The following is an 11,654-nucleotide window of genomic DNA, read 5'->3' on the forward strand; positions in this document are numbered from 1 at the left end:
AGAGTGCGGGGAGTGAGTTGGAGGGTGGGGTGGGCTGCTTTTAACTATGTAAAGCACTTTGTGCTACATTTTTTTTTGTATGAAAAGTGCTTTATAAATAAAGATTGATTGATTGATTGATTGATTGATTATTTTTCATCCACAATGTAAATTTTGTCTCTTTTTCACTCTTTTTTTCCCCTTTACAATAGCTGGTGACCTGCAGAATCACTGCTCTCACAATCAGAGGCAATTACTTTTACACAGTGCACAAAAGCACTGTGACGTCAGACACATTCACACTCACTTGTCATCTGCGTAAATAAATTACATGGCTGATGATATGTGCCATGGTGATCCATATGTATGATCACAAGTTTATTTAATTATTTTTCAACCCACCAAAACAAATAAACAGAAACAGAAATGCTGATGTTATGAACACTCTACACACATGAGTCAAGATACAGAAAAACTGCTGCGCATCTGAAAGAAGAAGCTGAACTCAAGGAAACTCTGCACACTCCAGTTATCACAGTTATCATAGTTCCGTTTCCCTCTCTTTGAGGAGTTCTCAGCCAGCTCTCGATCTGATAATGTGTAGCTTGCTCATCAGCTCAGAAGAGACCGCAACGCAACCTCACACAGTGGTTGCGTGCTTTGCCCCACACAGTTTCAAAGTCTTGCACTTTCATATTCAATTCAGCTTCTCCATCATGTAATTTTCAGCTGTTTCATACAGGGTTCAGCATATTAGTCGTTTTCATAGGTGTGCTCTATATCTGAACCAAGACGACAGTCTTTCAAACAGGTCAAGTGCCTCTATGCACGTCATTAGTTTAAATATTTGCCTATATCTTTACAAAGTTTTGCTTCATTTTGTGTGAGTATTTCCACAAACTTTGAAGTTTAGGGTCCCTTTTTTTCATCACATGTGCTCTACAAGTAACACCTGGCTTATTGGATTACCTGGAGCCTGGAATTAATTTTGTCTTCTAAGAATTTAAATTGGTGATCAAGAAACATGACAACTAAGAGGCTAACAGAAGATATTGAAGAAGTTAAGAAGTCTCTTAACTTCATGTCAGAGGAATTGAGTAAGGTGGTGAAACAGCAAGCAGGACTACTGGACTTAATTGAAGAAGTAAGACAACTGAAGATTGTGATTAAGGAAAAAGACAAGAAGATTGAAGAGCTGGAAAAAAGAGTTGAAGATTTGGAGCAGTATACAAGAATGGAAGATGTGATGACTTCTGGACTGAAGACAAATCACTACACCTATGCACGGAGTACAGCAGGTGACAAGGATGGGGAAGATGCACCAAGAGCTGAAAAGGATTTGCTTGAGCAGCAAGTTATTCAGTTTTTCAAAGACAAAGACATTCTTTTGGATAGCAAAAACATAGCTGCATGTCATACTATTCCACAAAAACATACCAAGATGCCAACTATCATACTACGATTTGTGAACAGGAAATATAAAGTTGAACTGTTAAAGATGGGAAAGAAGTTAAAGGGAACCGGCGTATATGTGAATGAGCATCTCACCAAGAGAAATGCTGAAATTGCACGACAGGCAAGACTATTGAAGAAGGAAAGGCACATCCAAGATACCTGGACCAGGAACTGTAAGGTATTCATAAGACTTAATGGGACACCAGAACAACCTAAAGTAATTGTTGTCAGAGACATTGCAGATCTTGAGAGATTTAAACAAAAGAAATAGAGTTCAATGTAGAAAAGAATTGTGTTGCTGACTGTGATATGAACAATATCTGATAAGTGTGAGAAAAATAACTGCATGTGAATGTGTGAACAAAAAAAGGCAAAAAAACTGGAATATTTTGGATCTCATGATTATAAATATTATGAGTTGGACAATAGTATTGATCCAGATATCCACCTCTATCAGAATGTTGATATGACATGTGAATATTATAATGGGGAAGAGTTGGATCCCAAGATAAAAGGTTTTTCATTAATCCACTTTAACAGTTGGAGTCTTTACAGTAATTTTTCTAAAATCAAAGCGTATCTTGATCAATTCCAAAATAAGTTTGCAGTGGTAGCAATTTCAGAAACATGGTTGAATGACGACAAAGAATTGCAAGATAGACTAGAGGGCTATGAAATGTTTTGGCAAAATAGGAAGAATAGAAGAGGAGGAGGTGTTGCTATGTTTGTTTTTTCACATCTTAAATGTAAAGTTGTTAACAATATGACTGCTGTGATTGATAACTTGATGGAATGTTTAACCACTGAAATTCAGGTTGAAAGCTCTAAAAACATATTAGTTAGCTCCATTTATCGTACACCTGCATCCTGTATAGACCAGTTTACTAAAGAAATTTCTGTAATATTGGAAAAACACAAGGAGAAGGTGACCTTTTTTTGTGGTGATTTTAACATTGATCTATTGAAGGCAAACAACCATAATAAGATTTCAGAATTTATTGATACAATGTTTAGTTTTGGATTCCATCCGTTGATTCTAAAGCCGAGCAGAATAACGATGGATAGTGCCACTTTGATCGACAATATTTTTGTCAATAAGATAAACGGCAAGATACATAGTGGACTGTTAGTCACAGATGTAAGTGATCACTTGCCTGTCTTTTCAGTGTTTGAAATGAACAATCAACTTCATTTTCAAGAGGAAAAGCAAATGGATTACAGTGGTAGAATAAAAACACCAGAACAAATTGCGGCTTTTAAAACAGACTTAGAAAATTATGACTGGCAAAAGGTTTATGTGGAAGACACTAATGATGCATACAATGCGTTTTTGGATATATTTTTGTCAATCTATGACAGCCATTGTCCAATTAAAAAGTTTTCTAAAAATTATAAAAAGAAAAAACCATGGTTTACACAAGGTCTGGAAAGAGCCTGTAAAAAGAAAAATAGGTTATACAGGATTTTTTTGACACATAGAACAAATGAAAATGAAGACAAATATAAGAAATATCGAAATAAATTAACATCTATTATGCGATACGAAAAGAAAAGATATTATGAACAGCTGCTTCAAAAACATAAAAGTAATATTAAGGCTACCTGGAGTGTATTAAATAGGATAATAAAAAATCAACATAATACATGTTCTCCAACACGTATTGTAACAAGAGGTAATGAAGTGATTGAGAATACAGAGAGCATAGTTAATGAATTTAATGATTACTTTGTTAATGTAGGTCCCAACTTGGCAAAAGAGATTTCTGTACCAGGAGGAAATGATGAAGTAGATTCTACTTCTTGTAAATGTAACTCAATGTTTCTTGGTGGAGTCTGTGAGAGTGACATTGTAGAAGTGGTGAGTAAATTCAAGAGTAAAAAATCCACGGATTGTGATGACCTTGACATGTCACTAATTAAAGAAGTTCTTCATAGTGTCCTTCAGCCATTAACATATATTTGTAACAAATCATTTCAAACTGGAATTTTTCCAGATAAAATGAAAATTGCCAAAGTGATCCCACTGTATAAAACTGGTGATAAACAGATTGTGTCAAACTATAGACCGGTATCTTTGCTGCCTCAGTTTTCAAAGATTCTTGAAAAACTATTTGCAAACAAACTAGATTCTTTTATTGATAAATATGATTTATTGAATGATCATCAGTATGGGTTCAGAAGAAATCGCTCAACATCTCTAGCTGTGATGGAATTTATTGAAAATATTGCAACGGCTGTGGATGAAAAACAGTTTGGAATAGGTGTGTTCATTGATTTACGTAAAGCCTTTGATACAATAGATCATTCTTTACTTTTACAGAAGTGTGAAAGGTATGGTTTAAGAGGTGTTGTACAATTTTGGTTAAATAGTTACTTGAATAATAGGTTCCAATATGTGAGTATTAATAACATGAAATCTAAACTTAGAAAAGTAACTTGTGGAGTTCCGCAAGGATCTGTTTTGGGACCGAAGTTATTTTTACTTTATATAAATGATATTTGTACAGCCAGTGATACTTTAAAATATGTGATGTTTGCTGATGATACAAACTTATTTTGCTCTGGAAAAGACATAAAGAAATTACTGGAAAGCAGAACTCATGAAGTTAAATAGATGGTTTGTAATTAATAAACTATCATTGAATGAAAGTAAAACAAAATTTATGTTATTTGGAGGTAGTAAAAGTAATATTAAAGTAAAATTGAATTTAAATAATGTTGAAATTGAAAGAGTATATGAGACAAAATTTTTAGGAGTAATTATTGATGATAAACTTTGTTGGAAGCCCCACATAGAACATATGAAACGAAAATTATCCAAGTCTATTTCTATTCTTTATAAAACAAGAGATTCTTTGAATAAGAACTGCCTTTATTTATTGTATACTTCCCTTTGTTTGCCTTATATGACCTACTGTGCAGAAATTTGGGGGAACACATACAAAACATATTTGGATTCAGTATTTAAATTGCAAAAAAGAGCTATTAGAATAATAAATAAAGTTGGATATAGGGAGTCCACCAACCAGTTTTTTGTAGGATCATCTATGTTAAAATTCATGGACATTATATATTCTAAAACTTTAGAAATGATATATCGAGTGATGAAAAAGAATGTTCCAATGTGTATTTTAAGGATGTTTCAACTAAGAGATGGAAAATATGATTTGAGGGGGTCTTATAAGTTTGAAATGCCTAAAGTGAGAACCAATGTTAAGTATAGATGTGTGTCAGTTTTGGGAGTGAAATTATGGAACGGACTTAATGATGAACTGAAGATGTGTTTTTCTTTGTCATTCTTCAGGAAGCTTTTAAAAATTAGTATTATACAAGGTTATAGAAATTTGGTTTGTTAACATTTTTTTGTGTTGATTTAATTTCTTGATTTATCATTGATTTCTTTTCAAACTGTTATACAACTTATTTATCAATGCTATTTATTTTCTTGGTTAAGGATTTGATTATTTCTATAGGGGTAAGGGATCGGATAAGTATAAGCCATAAGGCTTCAGCCTATTCCTTTTTCGGTTTCTGTTTGAGTACTTTTATGTAAAATTATAATCTGTTGTTGTTGTTGACTGAAATAAATTTCAATTCATTCATTCATTCATTCATTCATTCATTCATTCATTCATCACTTCATCTGTCATTGTACTGAATTTGAGCAACCCTGAACTTAATGCAGATTACTATTAACAACTGGTTAAATTAATGGTCTGGAGCACCGGCTGTTGTTGATCAGGGCAATCTAAAGAATCTGCGGGGGGGTTTGGGGGTTTTTTTGTTTTTTGTTTTTTTGTTGGTTTTTTTTTTTTTTGCTTTTTGTGGATTTCTCCACCTATTTGCACTGATTTTACCTGCTCCGGCTTGTTGTTTTTCTAACCATTTCTCATCAGGTGTTAATTTTACTTGTTTATTCTCCATTTTCAAAGATTTTGCTGGGCCGTCGCTGGCACGCTTGACTTCAGAGTGGTTTACTGATACGGCCTTCAACTTCACCCTAACGGTGAAGCGGTATCAGTTTTATGAGATGAAACTCAACCGTTCTCCTTTGTCACCAGTACCTGAGCCTCAGCAAAGAAAACAAAAATAGAAGTAGTTCAGCAGCGTATTGTGCTGTAAAATCAACTTACTTCCAGACACATACACACACATAGACATTTACGCACTAATTTGTCACGAAGTAATTTCGGCTACCTCTAAAACCTAAGTCTAATTCAGTTCCTTTTGGTGAACCCAACCTATTTTAATTTCTCTGTCTCAACGTGTTTTCATTTGCCTAAACGTATTTTGGGGTGGCTGTAGCTCAGGTGGCAGAGCAGGTCAGCCACTAATCAGAAGGTCGGTGGTTCGATCCCAGGCTGCATCCTGGCTGCATGCCAAATATCCTTGGGCAAGATACTAACCCCGTGTTTGCCTACTGGTGGTGGTCAGAGGGCCTGGTGGCGCCAGTGTCCGGCAGCCTCGCCTCTGTCAGTGCGCCCCAGGGCAGCTGTGGCTACAATGTAGCTTGCTATCGCCAGTGTGTGAATGTGTGTGTGAATGGGTGAATGACTGAATGTAGTGTAAAGCGCTTTGGGGTCCTATGGACTAGAAAAGCGCTATACAAATGCTATACAAATACACAGCGCTCACATATCACTTTCTCAATGCCATAAATACAATTCAGACCTTTCTCCGCTGTGCCCTAAATGTAAAATAGAGGTGGGCAACCTCACGCACTGTCTATGGTCCTGCCGGAAAACACAACAATTCTGGTTCCTCATAAAGTGTGAACTGGATAAGATCTTCACCACTGACACTGAATGCAATCCACTGTGTATGCTACTTGGAGTGGCAAACGACAAAATTAGGGGGAAGTTTGGAAAGCAGCACTGTTAACATTCTGTGCAAGGAAATGTGTCCTCTTGAACTGGATCACGGACACGGCCCCATCTAAGACTCAATGGCACCGGACAGTATTGGAATATGTGTCACTAGATTTCCTAACATGCAAGCTACATAGTCAGGACAAAAAGTTTCATAAAATATGGGACCCAATTATGACGTATGTCGGTTTGGATATTTCTGCTATTTTCTCACGGGCCCTGGTATAATGCAAGAAGATCAATGCTATTCTACATATATGTATTGTTAATCGTATCATAATCAAAATGTCTGGATTTTCCACTTATTTCTTTGTATTCATGAGCCGGGTTGTCTGTTTGTTTGTTTTGTTTTGTCTGTTTTGTTTCGTTCTGCTATGTTGTTGTTGGGTTTTTTGGGGGGGGGGTTTGTCTTTTTTTTGTTTGTTTGTTTAATTTTGGTGTCAGTGTAAAGTTTAAAACTCAATAAACGCACAGTTATAAAATTATTCTGAAAAGTTTAGGCCTACCACATGTTTGTTTTGTACTTACTTATATAATCAAAATAAAATATTTGTTGTTCTGTCACAAGTGCAGTCTCTGATTTAAACAACACATTTGTTTTTCATTCCAACACAGGAGCTGGAATGTTGTAATATTTTAAGGATGCTTGTTTCCAGTCCAGGCATTACTGCCTGAATGACTGTCATGGATCGAGGTGATCCAAATGTAGGTGCAGAAGAAAGTCTTTAACTTCCCTTAAGTACAGTGGCAGTGGATGTGGGTTGCAGATGCAATGAGGTTGAACCTGCAGGCGACCATCTTCACTGACCACACCATCTGTGACGGAGGACTCATCTCTCCTGGTGTCCTGCAAGCAAACAATCATATTTTTTGGAACATGAACTTAATTGCTTTCTTAAAACATTTTTTTCTGCATTTGGTATGAAACAGACTCCAATTTACACAATCTCAGGCCCCCTCCCCTCCGGAGAGGTGACATTCAATGTCCCACTGTCAGTCTGGATAGCCGTGACCACCACCCAACACACAATAATGTCATGAAAGCATCATTTTAAAAAGATCTATGCAAACATGGCCAATAACTTTCATTCTAATGATCTGCAAAATGATTTGGGCACAAAACAAATGCTGCTGTTAGAAAACTTGCAGACTTCACTATATACAGTGTAGACCCTCTAAACTAAGTTTGGGGGATGTGATCTTTCAAGAAAGACCAAACTGTTGTTGTTTGTTTACTTACACAGCATGTCTTGTAGAATTAACTGGAGTCACCAGCAACAGCATCGTGCAGTCATATCTCAAGTCTAATAACAGAAGACAGGAAAAGATCAGTACAGAAACAACTTCCCCAAACCAAAGCACAAATAAAACAATAAGTAAAACAGGCTGATCTAAAGTATGATTAAAGTTCAGCCTAATTAATATAAATGTCACTGACAGTTACTAATATATTGGAAAACCAAAATACTTACTGATGTCTTTCTGTCCAGCAGCAGGACCCGAGTGCTGGACCCGAGCCTCAAAGACAGTAAGAAGCAAGCAGAGGGAGAAAAAACAGAACATTTTTCAGAAACTGATTTGATCCTTAATGGCTGTGCAATCATAATAACTTACAACACAGAGGGTCAATGTAGACGCCATACAACCAAATTAGACTAACACATATAGTATTAAAAACACCATCTACTACTGTGTCTGAATGTGTGGTATTGGTACTGTCAGTTTAGGCCTAAAGAGACATGCGTTTAAAAAAAGACCACCTAATTTAAATATAATCATTACATGCTTGTTAAAAGTTAACTTCCAATATATAAAGTTTCTTATAAGCAAAATGACCAGATCTAACATATGGCAGGGTTTGTAAGTAACATAATGTTTCTTATGATTCAACTGTGGAATTTAACTTAATTCTTTAGAAGAACAAACTGTATTACTTTATTCTCAAGTATAAAGCCAACCTAGACGTTAACCATTTAACAGGCCACTAATCTGGACTATAGCTGTCACAACAAAACTTGTTTTTAAACACATTTTTAACAAAACAAATACTATTGTTATTATTATTATTATTATTATTATTTAAAATGTAATAAAACAGAAAAGTCGTTAAATAGAAAAGCAGTTTGCTTATGCTGTTAAATAAAGGCTAGATTTGACATTAATAGATGCCACAGATGTTCAAAAGTTGCCACAAAGCATTAAAAAAAAATAGACGTCTCCGAAAACGTCGGAGCATTTCTGCAAATATGTGATGTCTTGATAAATTGAGCAGATATTTGAACTTTACACAGCTAAATTCTTGCCTGAAAATATCTTAAAAATTTATGTTGTGACGTTTTTGTACATTTTCTCCCCAACAAACACAACACTGTTGACGAAATGTTGTGCACCATCAGAGTCACCTGTGGTAGCACCTAAAGGCAGAGGAAGATGCTAACCATCGCACGAAAAGTTGGACTTCTGGACACGCTAAAGGAAGGTAGAAGTTACCATATTTTTGAGATTATAAGGCGCATTAAGCGAAACAAAACAGATAAGTCAAACTTTACTCAACTCATTCTTCTTGCTTCCTCTGCTTCTGTACCATTGATTCATTAATGATTCATTAATGCTGAATCCTCTGGCAGCTGCTCTGGACCTGAGAACACGGTTTGATCTTTGGTTTCATCCTGTAATACTGGACTTATTTGTCTACGAAGATTTGAACTTTGAGAGTTTAAACAAGAGAGAAACATGTGAAAATGTTCATGCCTGTCTGAGAAAAGTGTAGAAAGTGAACGTATCCATATGCTTCTGTGTTGAGCTCTGGGAGTAGAGCCAAGCCAAACACTGGTCAGTCAAAGTATTTGGACTTTTTTTTGTAATAAAAACTCCTCAAAGTCCACTAATTCAAACATAACTGAACACTAATTTCTAAATGAACTGCATGTGGGTTTAATCTGAGCCTATGCAATAAATAAATAATAATAAGTTACAGATGGCTCAGAGCTGACGGAGTTCCTACATTACTTCATGTTCAAATGGATCCAGCAGGTGTCAGCATTAGCCTAAACAGAAATGGGTGAAGCCCACATCCTGCGTCCAACCCCAACACTGAAGATGATTTATAATTGTAACTTTATTTGCTGGTTACAGAACACAAATACACATTTAAATGAATACATAAGTAAACATTATTAAGTCGACAATTAAATCAGTTGATTTTGTGGTGTGTATTGTTTGTTATTATAATACTCTAGGCTCTTTGCAGGCACTTCATCTCACTGATATCACTGATACTGACGGTTGCTTTTCTGTCCAGCTCTAATTACCCACTGGAAAGCCTGCTGGTCTGATACTTACCAGTTTCTTCTGTTTCTTTAAGAAGGTCTATTATGAGAGACATATAGAGATGATATAGAGAGACAGCTGTAATTCAGTTAAATTCAATTAAATGTTATTTATATAGCACCAAACCACAACAGCAGTCACCTCAAGGTGCTTTATATTGTAAGTCAAAGATCCTACAATAATAACAGGAGGACAGGACGAAAGTCAGATTGTGGAAGATAGCCAGAGAGTAACAGAAACTGATTAAATCCAGTGTGTAGTATGAACACAACACCATGTCCACCTGCTCTGTGCCCCCTCAGAAAGCCAGGCGTGGATCCTGACGATGTCACGGCCCCTCAGTCCTCACCTTGCTGGCTCATCATTTTCTGTGTGGCCCTCTCCTCTAAGCAGTCACGTGTGTGTGTGCATGGGTTGGTTATGGTAAGAAATGGGGTCTGCTGAACAGGTGTGTGTAATCACACACCTCGTCCTGATATCCTCATTTGTGGCCACTACTTGAGGCGGTGGCAGCCCTTCAGTCTCTGCTGGATCGTTGGGTAGTAATGGCGTATGGCACCTTTGCCACTGTGATTGTGTGTCTTGCCTTTTGTGTGAAAAACTGGAACCTGCAGTTTCCTTGTATGGCGGTGCTGTTGCAGAGACCTTTGCAAAAGAGTATTGAGCTGTTTTATTTTCTTAGGAATGAAGGAAATCCACCTGTGTGGAAGTCCGGGACCTTGTCATTGCCGTGGACTCTGGGCACATCCTCCTGGATCTTTCTGCAGCCTTCGACCCTGTTTCTCATATTTCTCTCATGTATAAGCAGCCATCTTGGCCTCACTGCTACTCTCCTGATTCTTCAACAGAACTTGAGCTTCTGTGCTTGGACCTCTTCTCTTCACCATCTATATGCTCCCCCTTGGTGACATCATCTGCTTCCATTCCTATGCTGAACTTTATCTCAGTACCAAAGTCTTCACCCAGCTCCTCCTACAATCACTACAACCTCTACTGAAGCTCAACGATCCTAATCTGGAAGATCAGCGATCCACTCGTTGACTCAGAGGGCTGCTTCATCTCATCCTTCCCTGAAGATGATATTCTGGGGGGTGTTGTAAGCTCTGGATAGGCTCCAATACAGCAGGTAAAATCAGTATTGAACATGTCACCAATTTCTAAGTAAATGTATTTATGCTGTTAACATGACGCCTGTGACAACCCATCCAATCCAAACGTGCAAAGAATTCAAATTGTAGACGCCCATAAATTAAGTTTATAATGAAAGATTACACAGAGAAAAAGTATTGAACACATTTACTGAAATGTAATTAATATTTTGTACAAAACCTTTGCTCCATACTTTGTTCAATATTTATTTTACCTGCTTTATGGTCAGGACTAAGCTCTGGGAACATGACACCCTTCTTGTAACATACTTTTTATATCGTACATATGGCAGAAATGTTGTAATAAATACATATATTAATACATATATTTATGACTCATTTTTTGCAAGCTGCAAATTAATTGCATAAGACCAAGTCATAATTTAACAGCACTATTAGCATCACTGTTTATGAACATGTGTACAGATATCCAGTGACCCCGAAGTTTAACCGCACTAACAACTGTTTGGCACAGTGTGAGGAGTTTGGAAAGGAAAGCGACTGGATGTTTCGTGAAGTTTCACCTCTCTTTAAAGAAGCTTCTTCAGCTCTCAGACCAAACGGTGGAGAGTCCCAGGACATTTCAGCCCTACTGGGAGTCCTCGCTTAAGCTCTTTGACTCACTACTGATCATGTGCATCTTTGGGTGAAGGAAAGAGACAAAAGACACCCTGTGGGAGCCAGAGTTTAAGAATTGATCATAATTACATTCAATAGTGGTGTATAAAACTATGTGATTAAAGATCGTTAGTCCAATGTCCTACACACCCACTGAGCTGAGGTGTTCAGCCCTGTAAAGCTGCCTGTGTGAGCCCTGCAACAATACACTGAGAACAACATGAAAGATCCTGATTTTACACCAGGATCTATATCT

General features: G+C 36.9%; 1 long non-coding RNA gene across 1 annotated transcript; it reads right to left on the reverse strand.

Moving 5' to 3' along the window:
- Nucleotides 1-7,081: 7,081 nt before the first annotated feature.
- Nucleotides 7,082-7,787, reverse strand: LOC143419934 (uncharacterized). Its single transcript, XR_013099960.1, has 3 exons — nt 7,775-7,787; nt 7,543-7,606; nt 7,082-7,149 (listed from the first exon to the last, which is right to left on the reverse strand). It is a non-coding gene; the product is annotated as an uncharacterized LOC143419934 (long non-coding RNA).
- Between the last annotated feature and the right edge of the window lie 3,867 nt (nt 7,788-11,654).

The sequence above is a fragment of the Maylandia zebra genome, linkage group LG8 (assembly GCF_041146795.1).
Source record: "Maylandia zebra isolate NMK-2024a linkage group LG8, Mzebra_GT3a, whole genome shotgun sequence".
Classification (NCBI taxonomy): domain Eukaryota; kingdom Metazoa; phylum Chordata; class Actinopteri; order Cichliformes; family Cichlidae; genus Maylandia; species Maylandia zebra.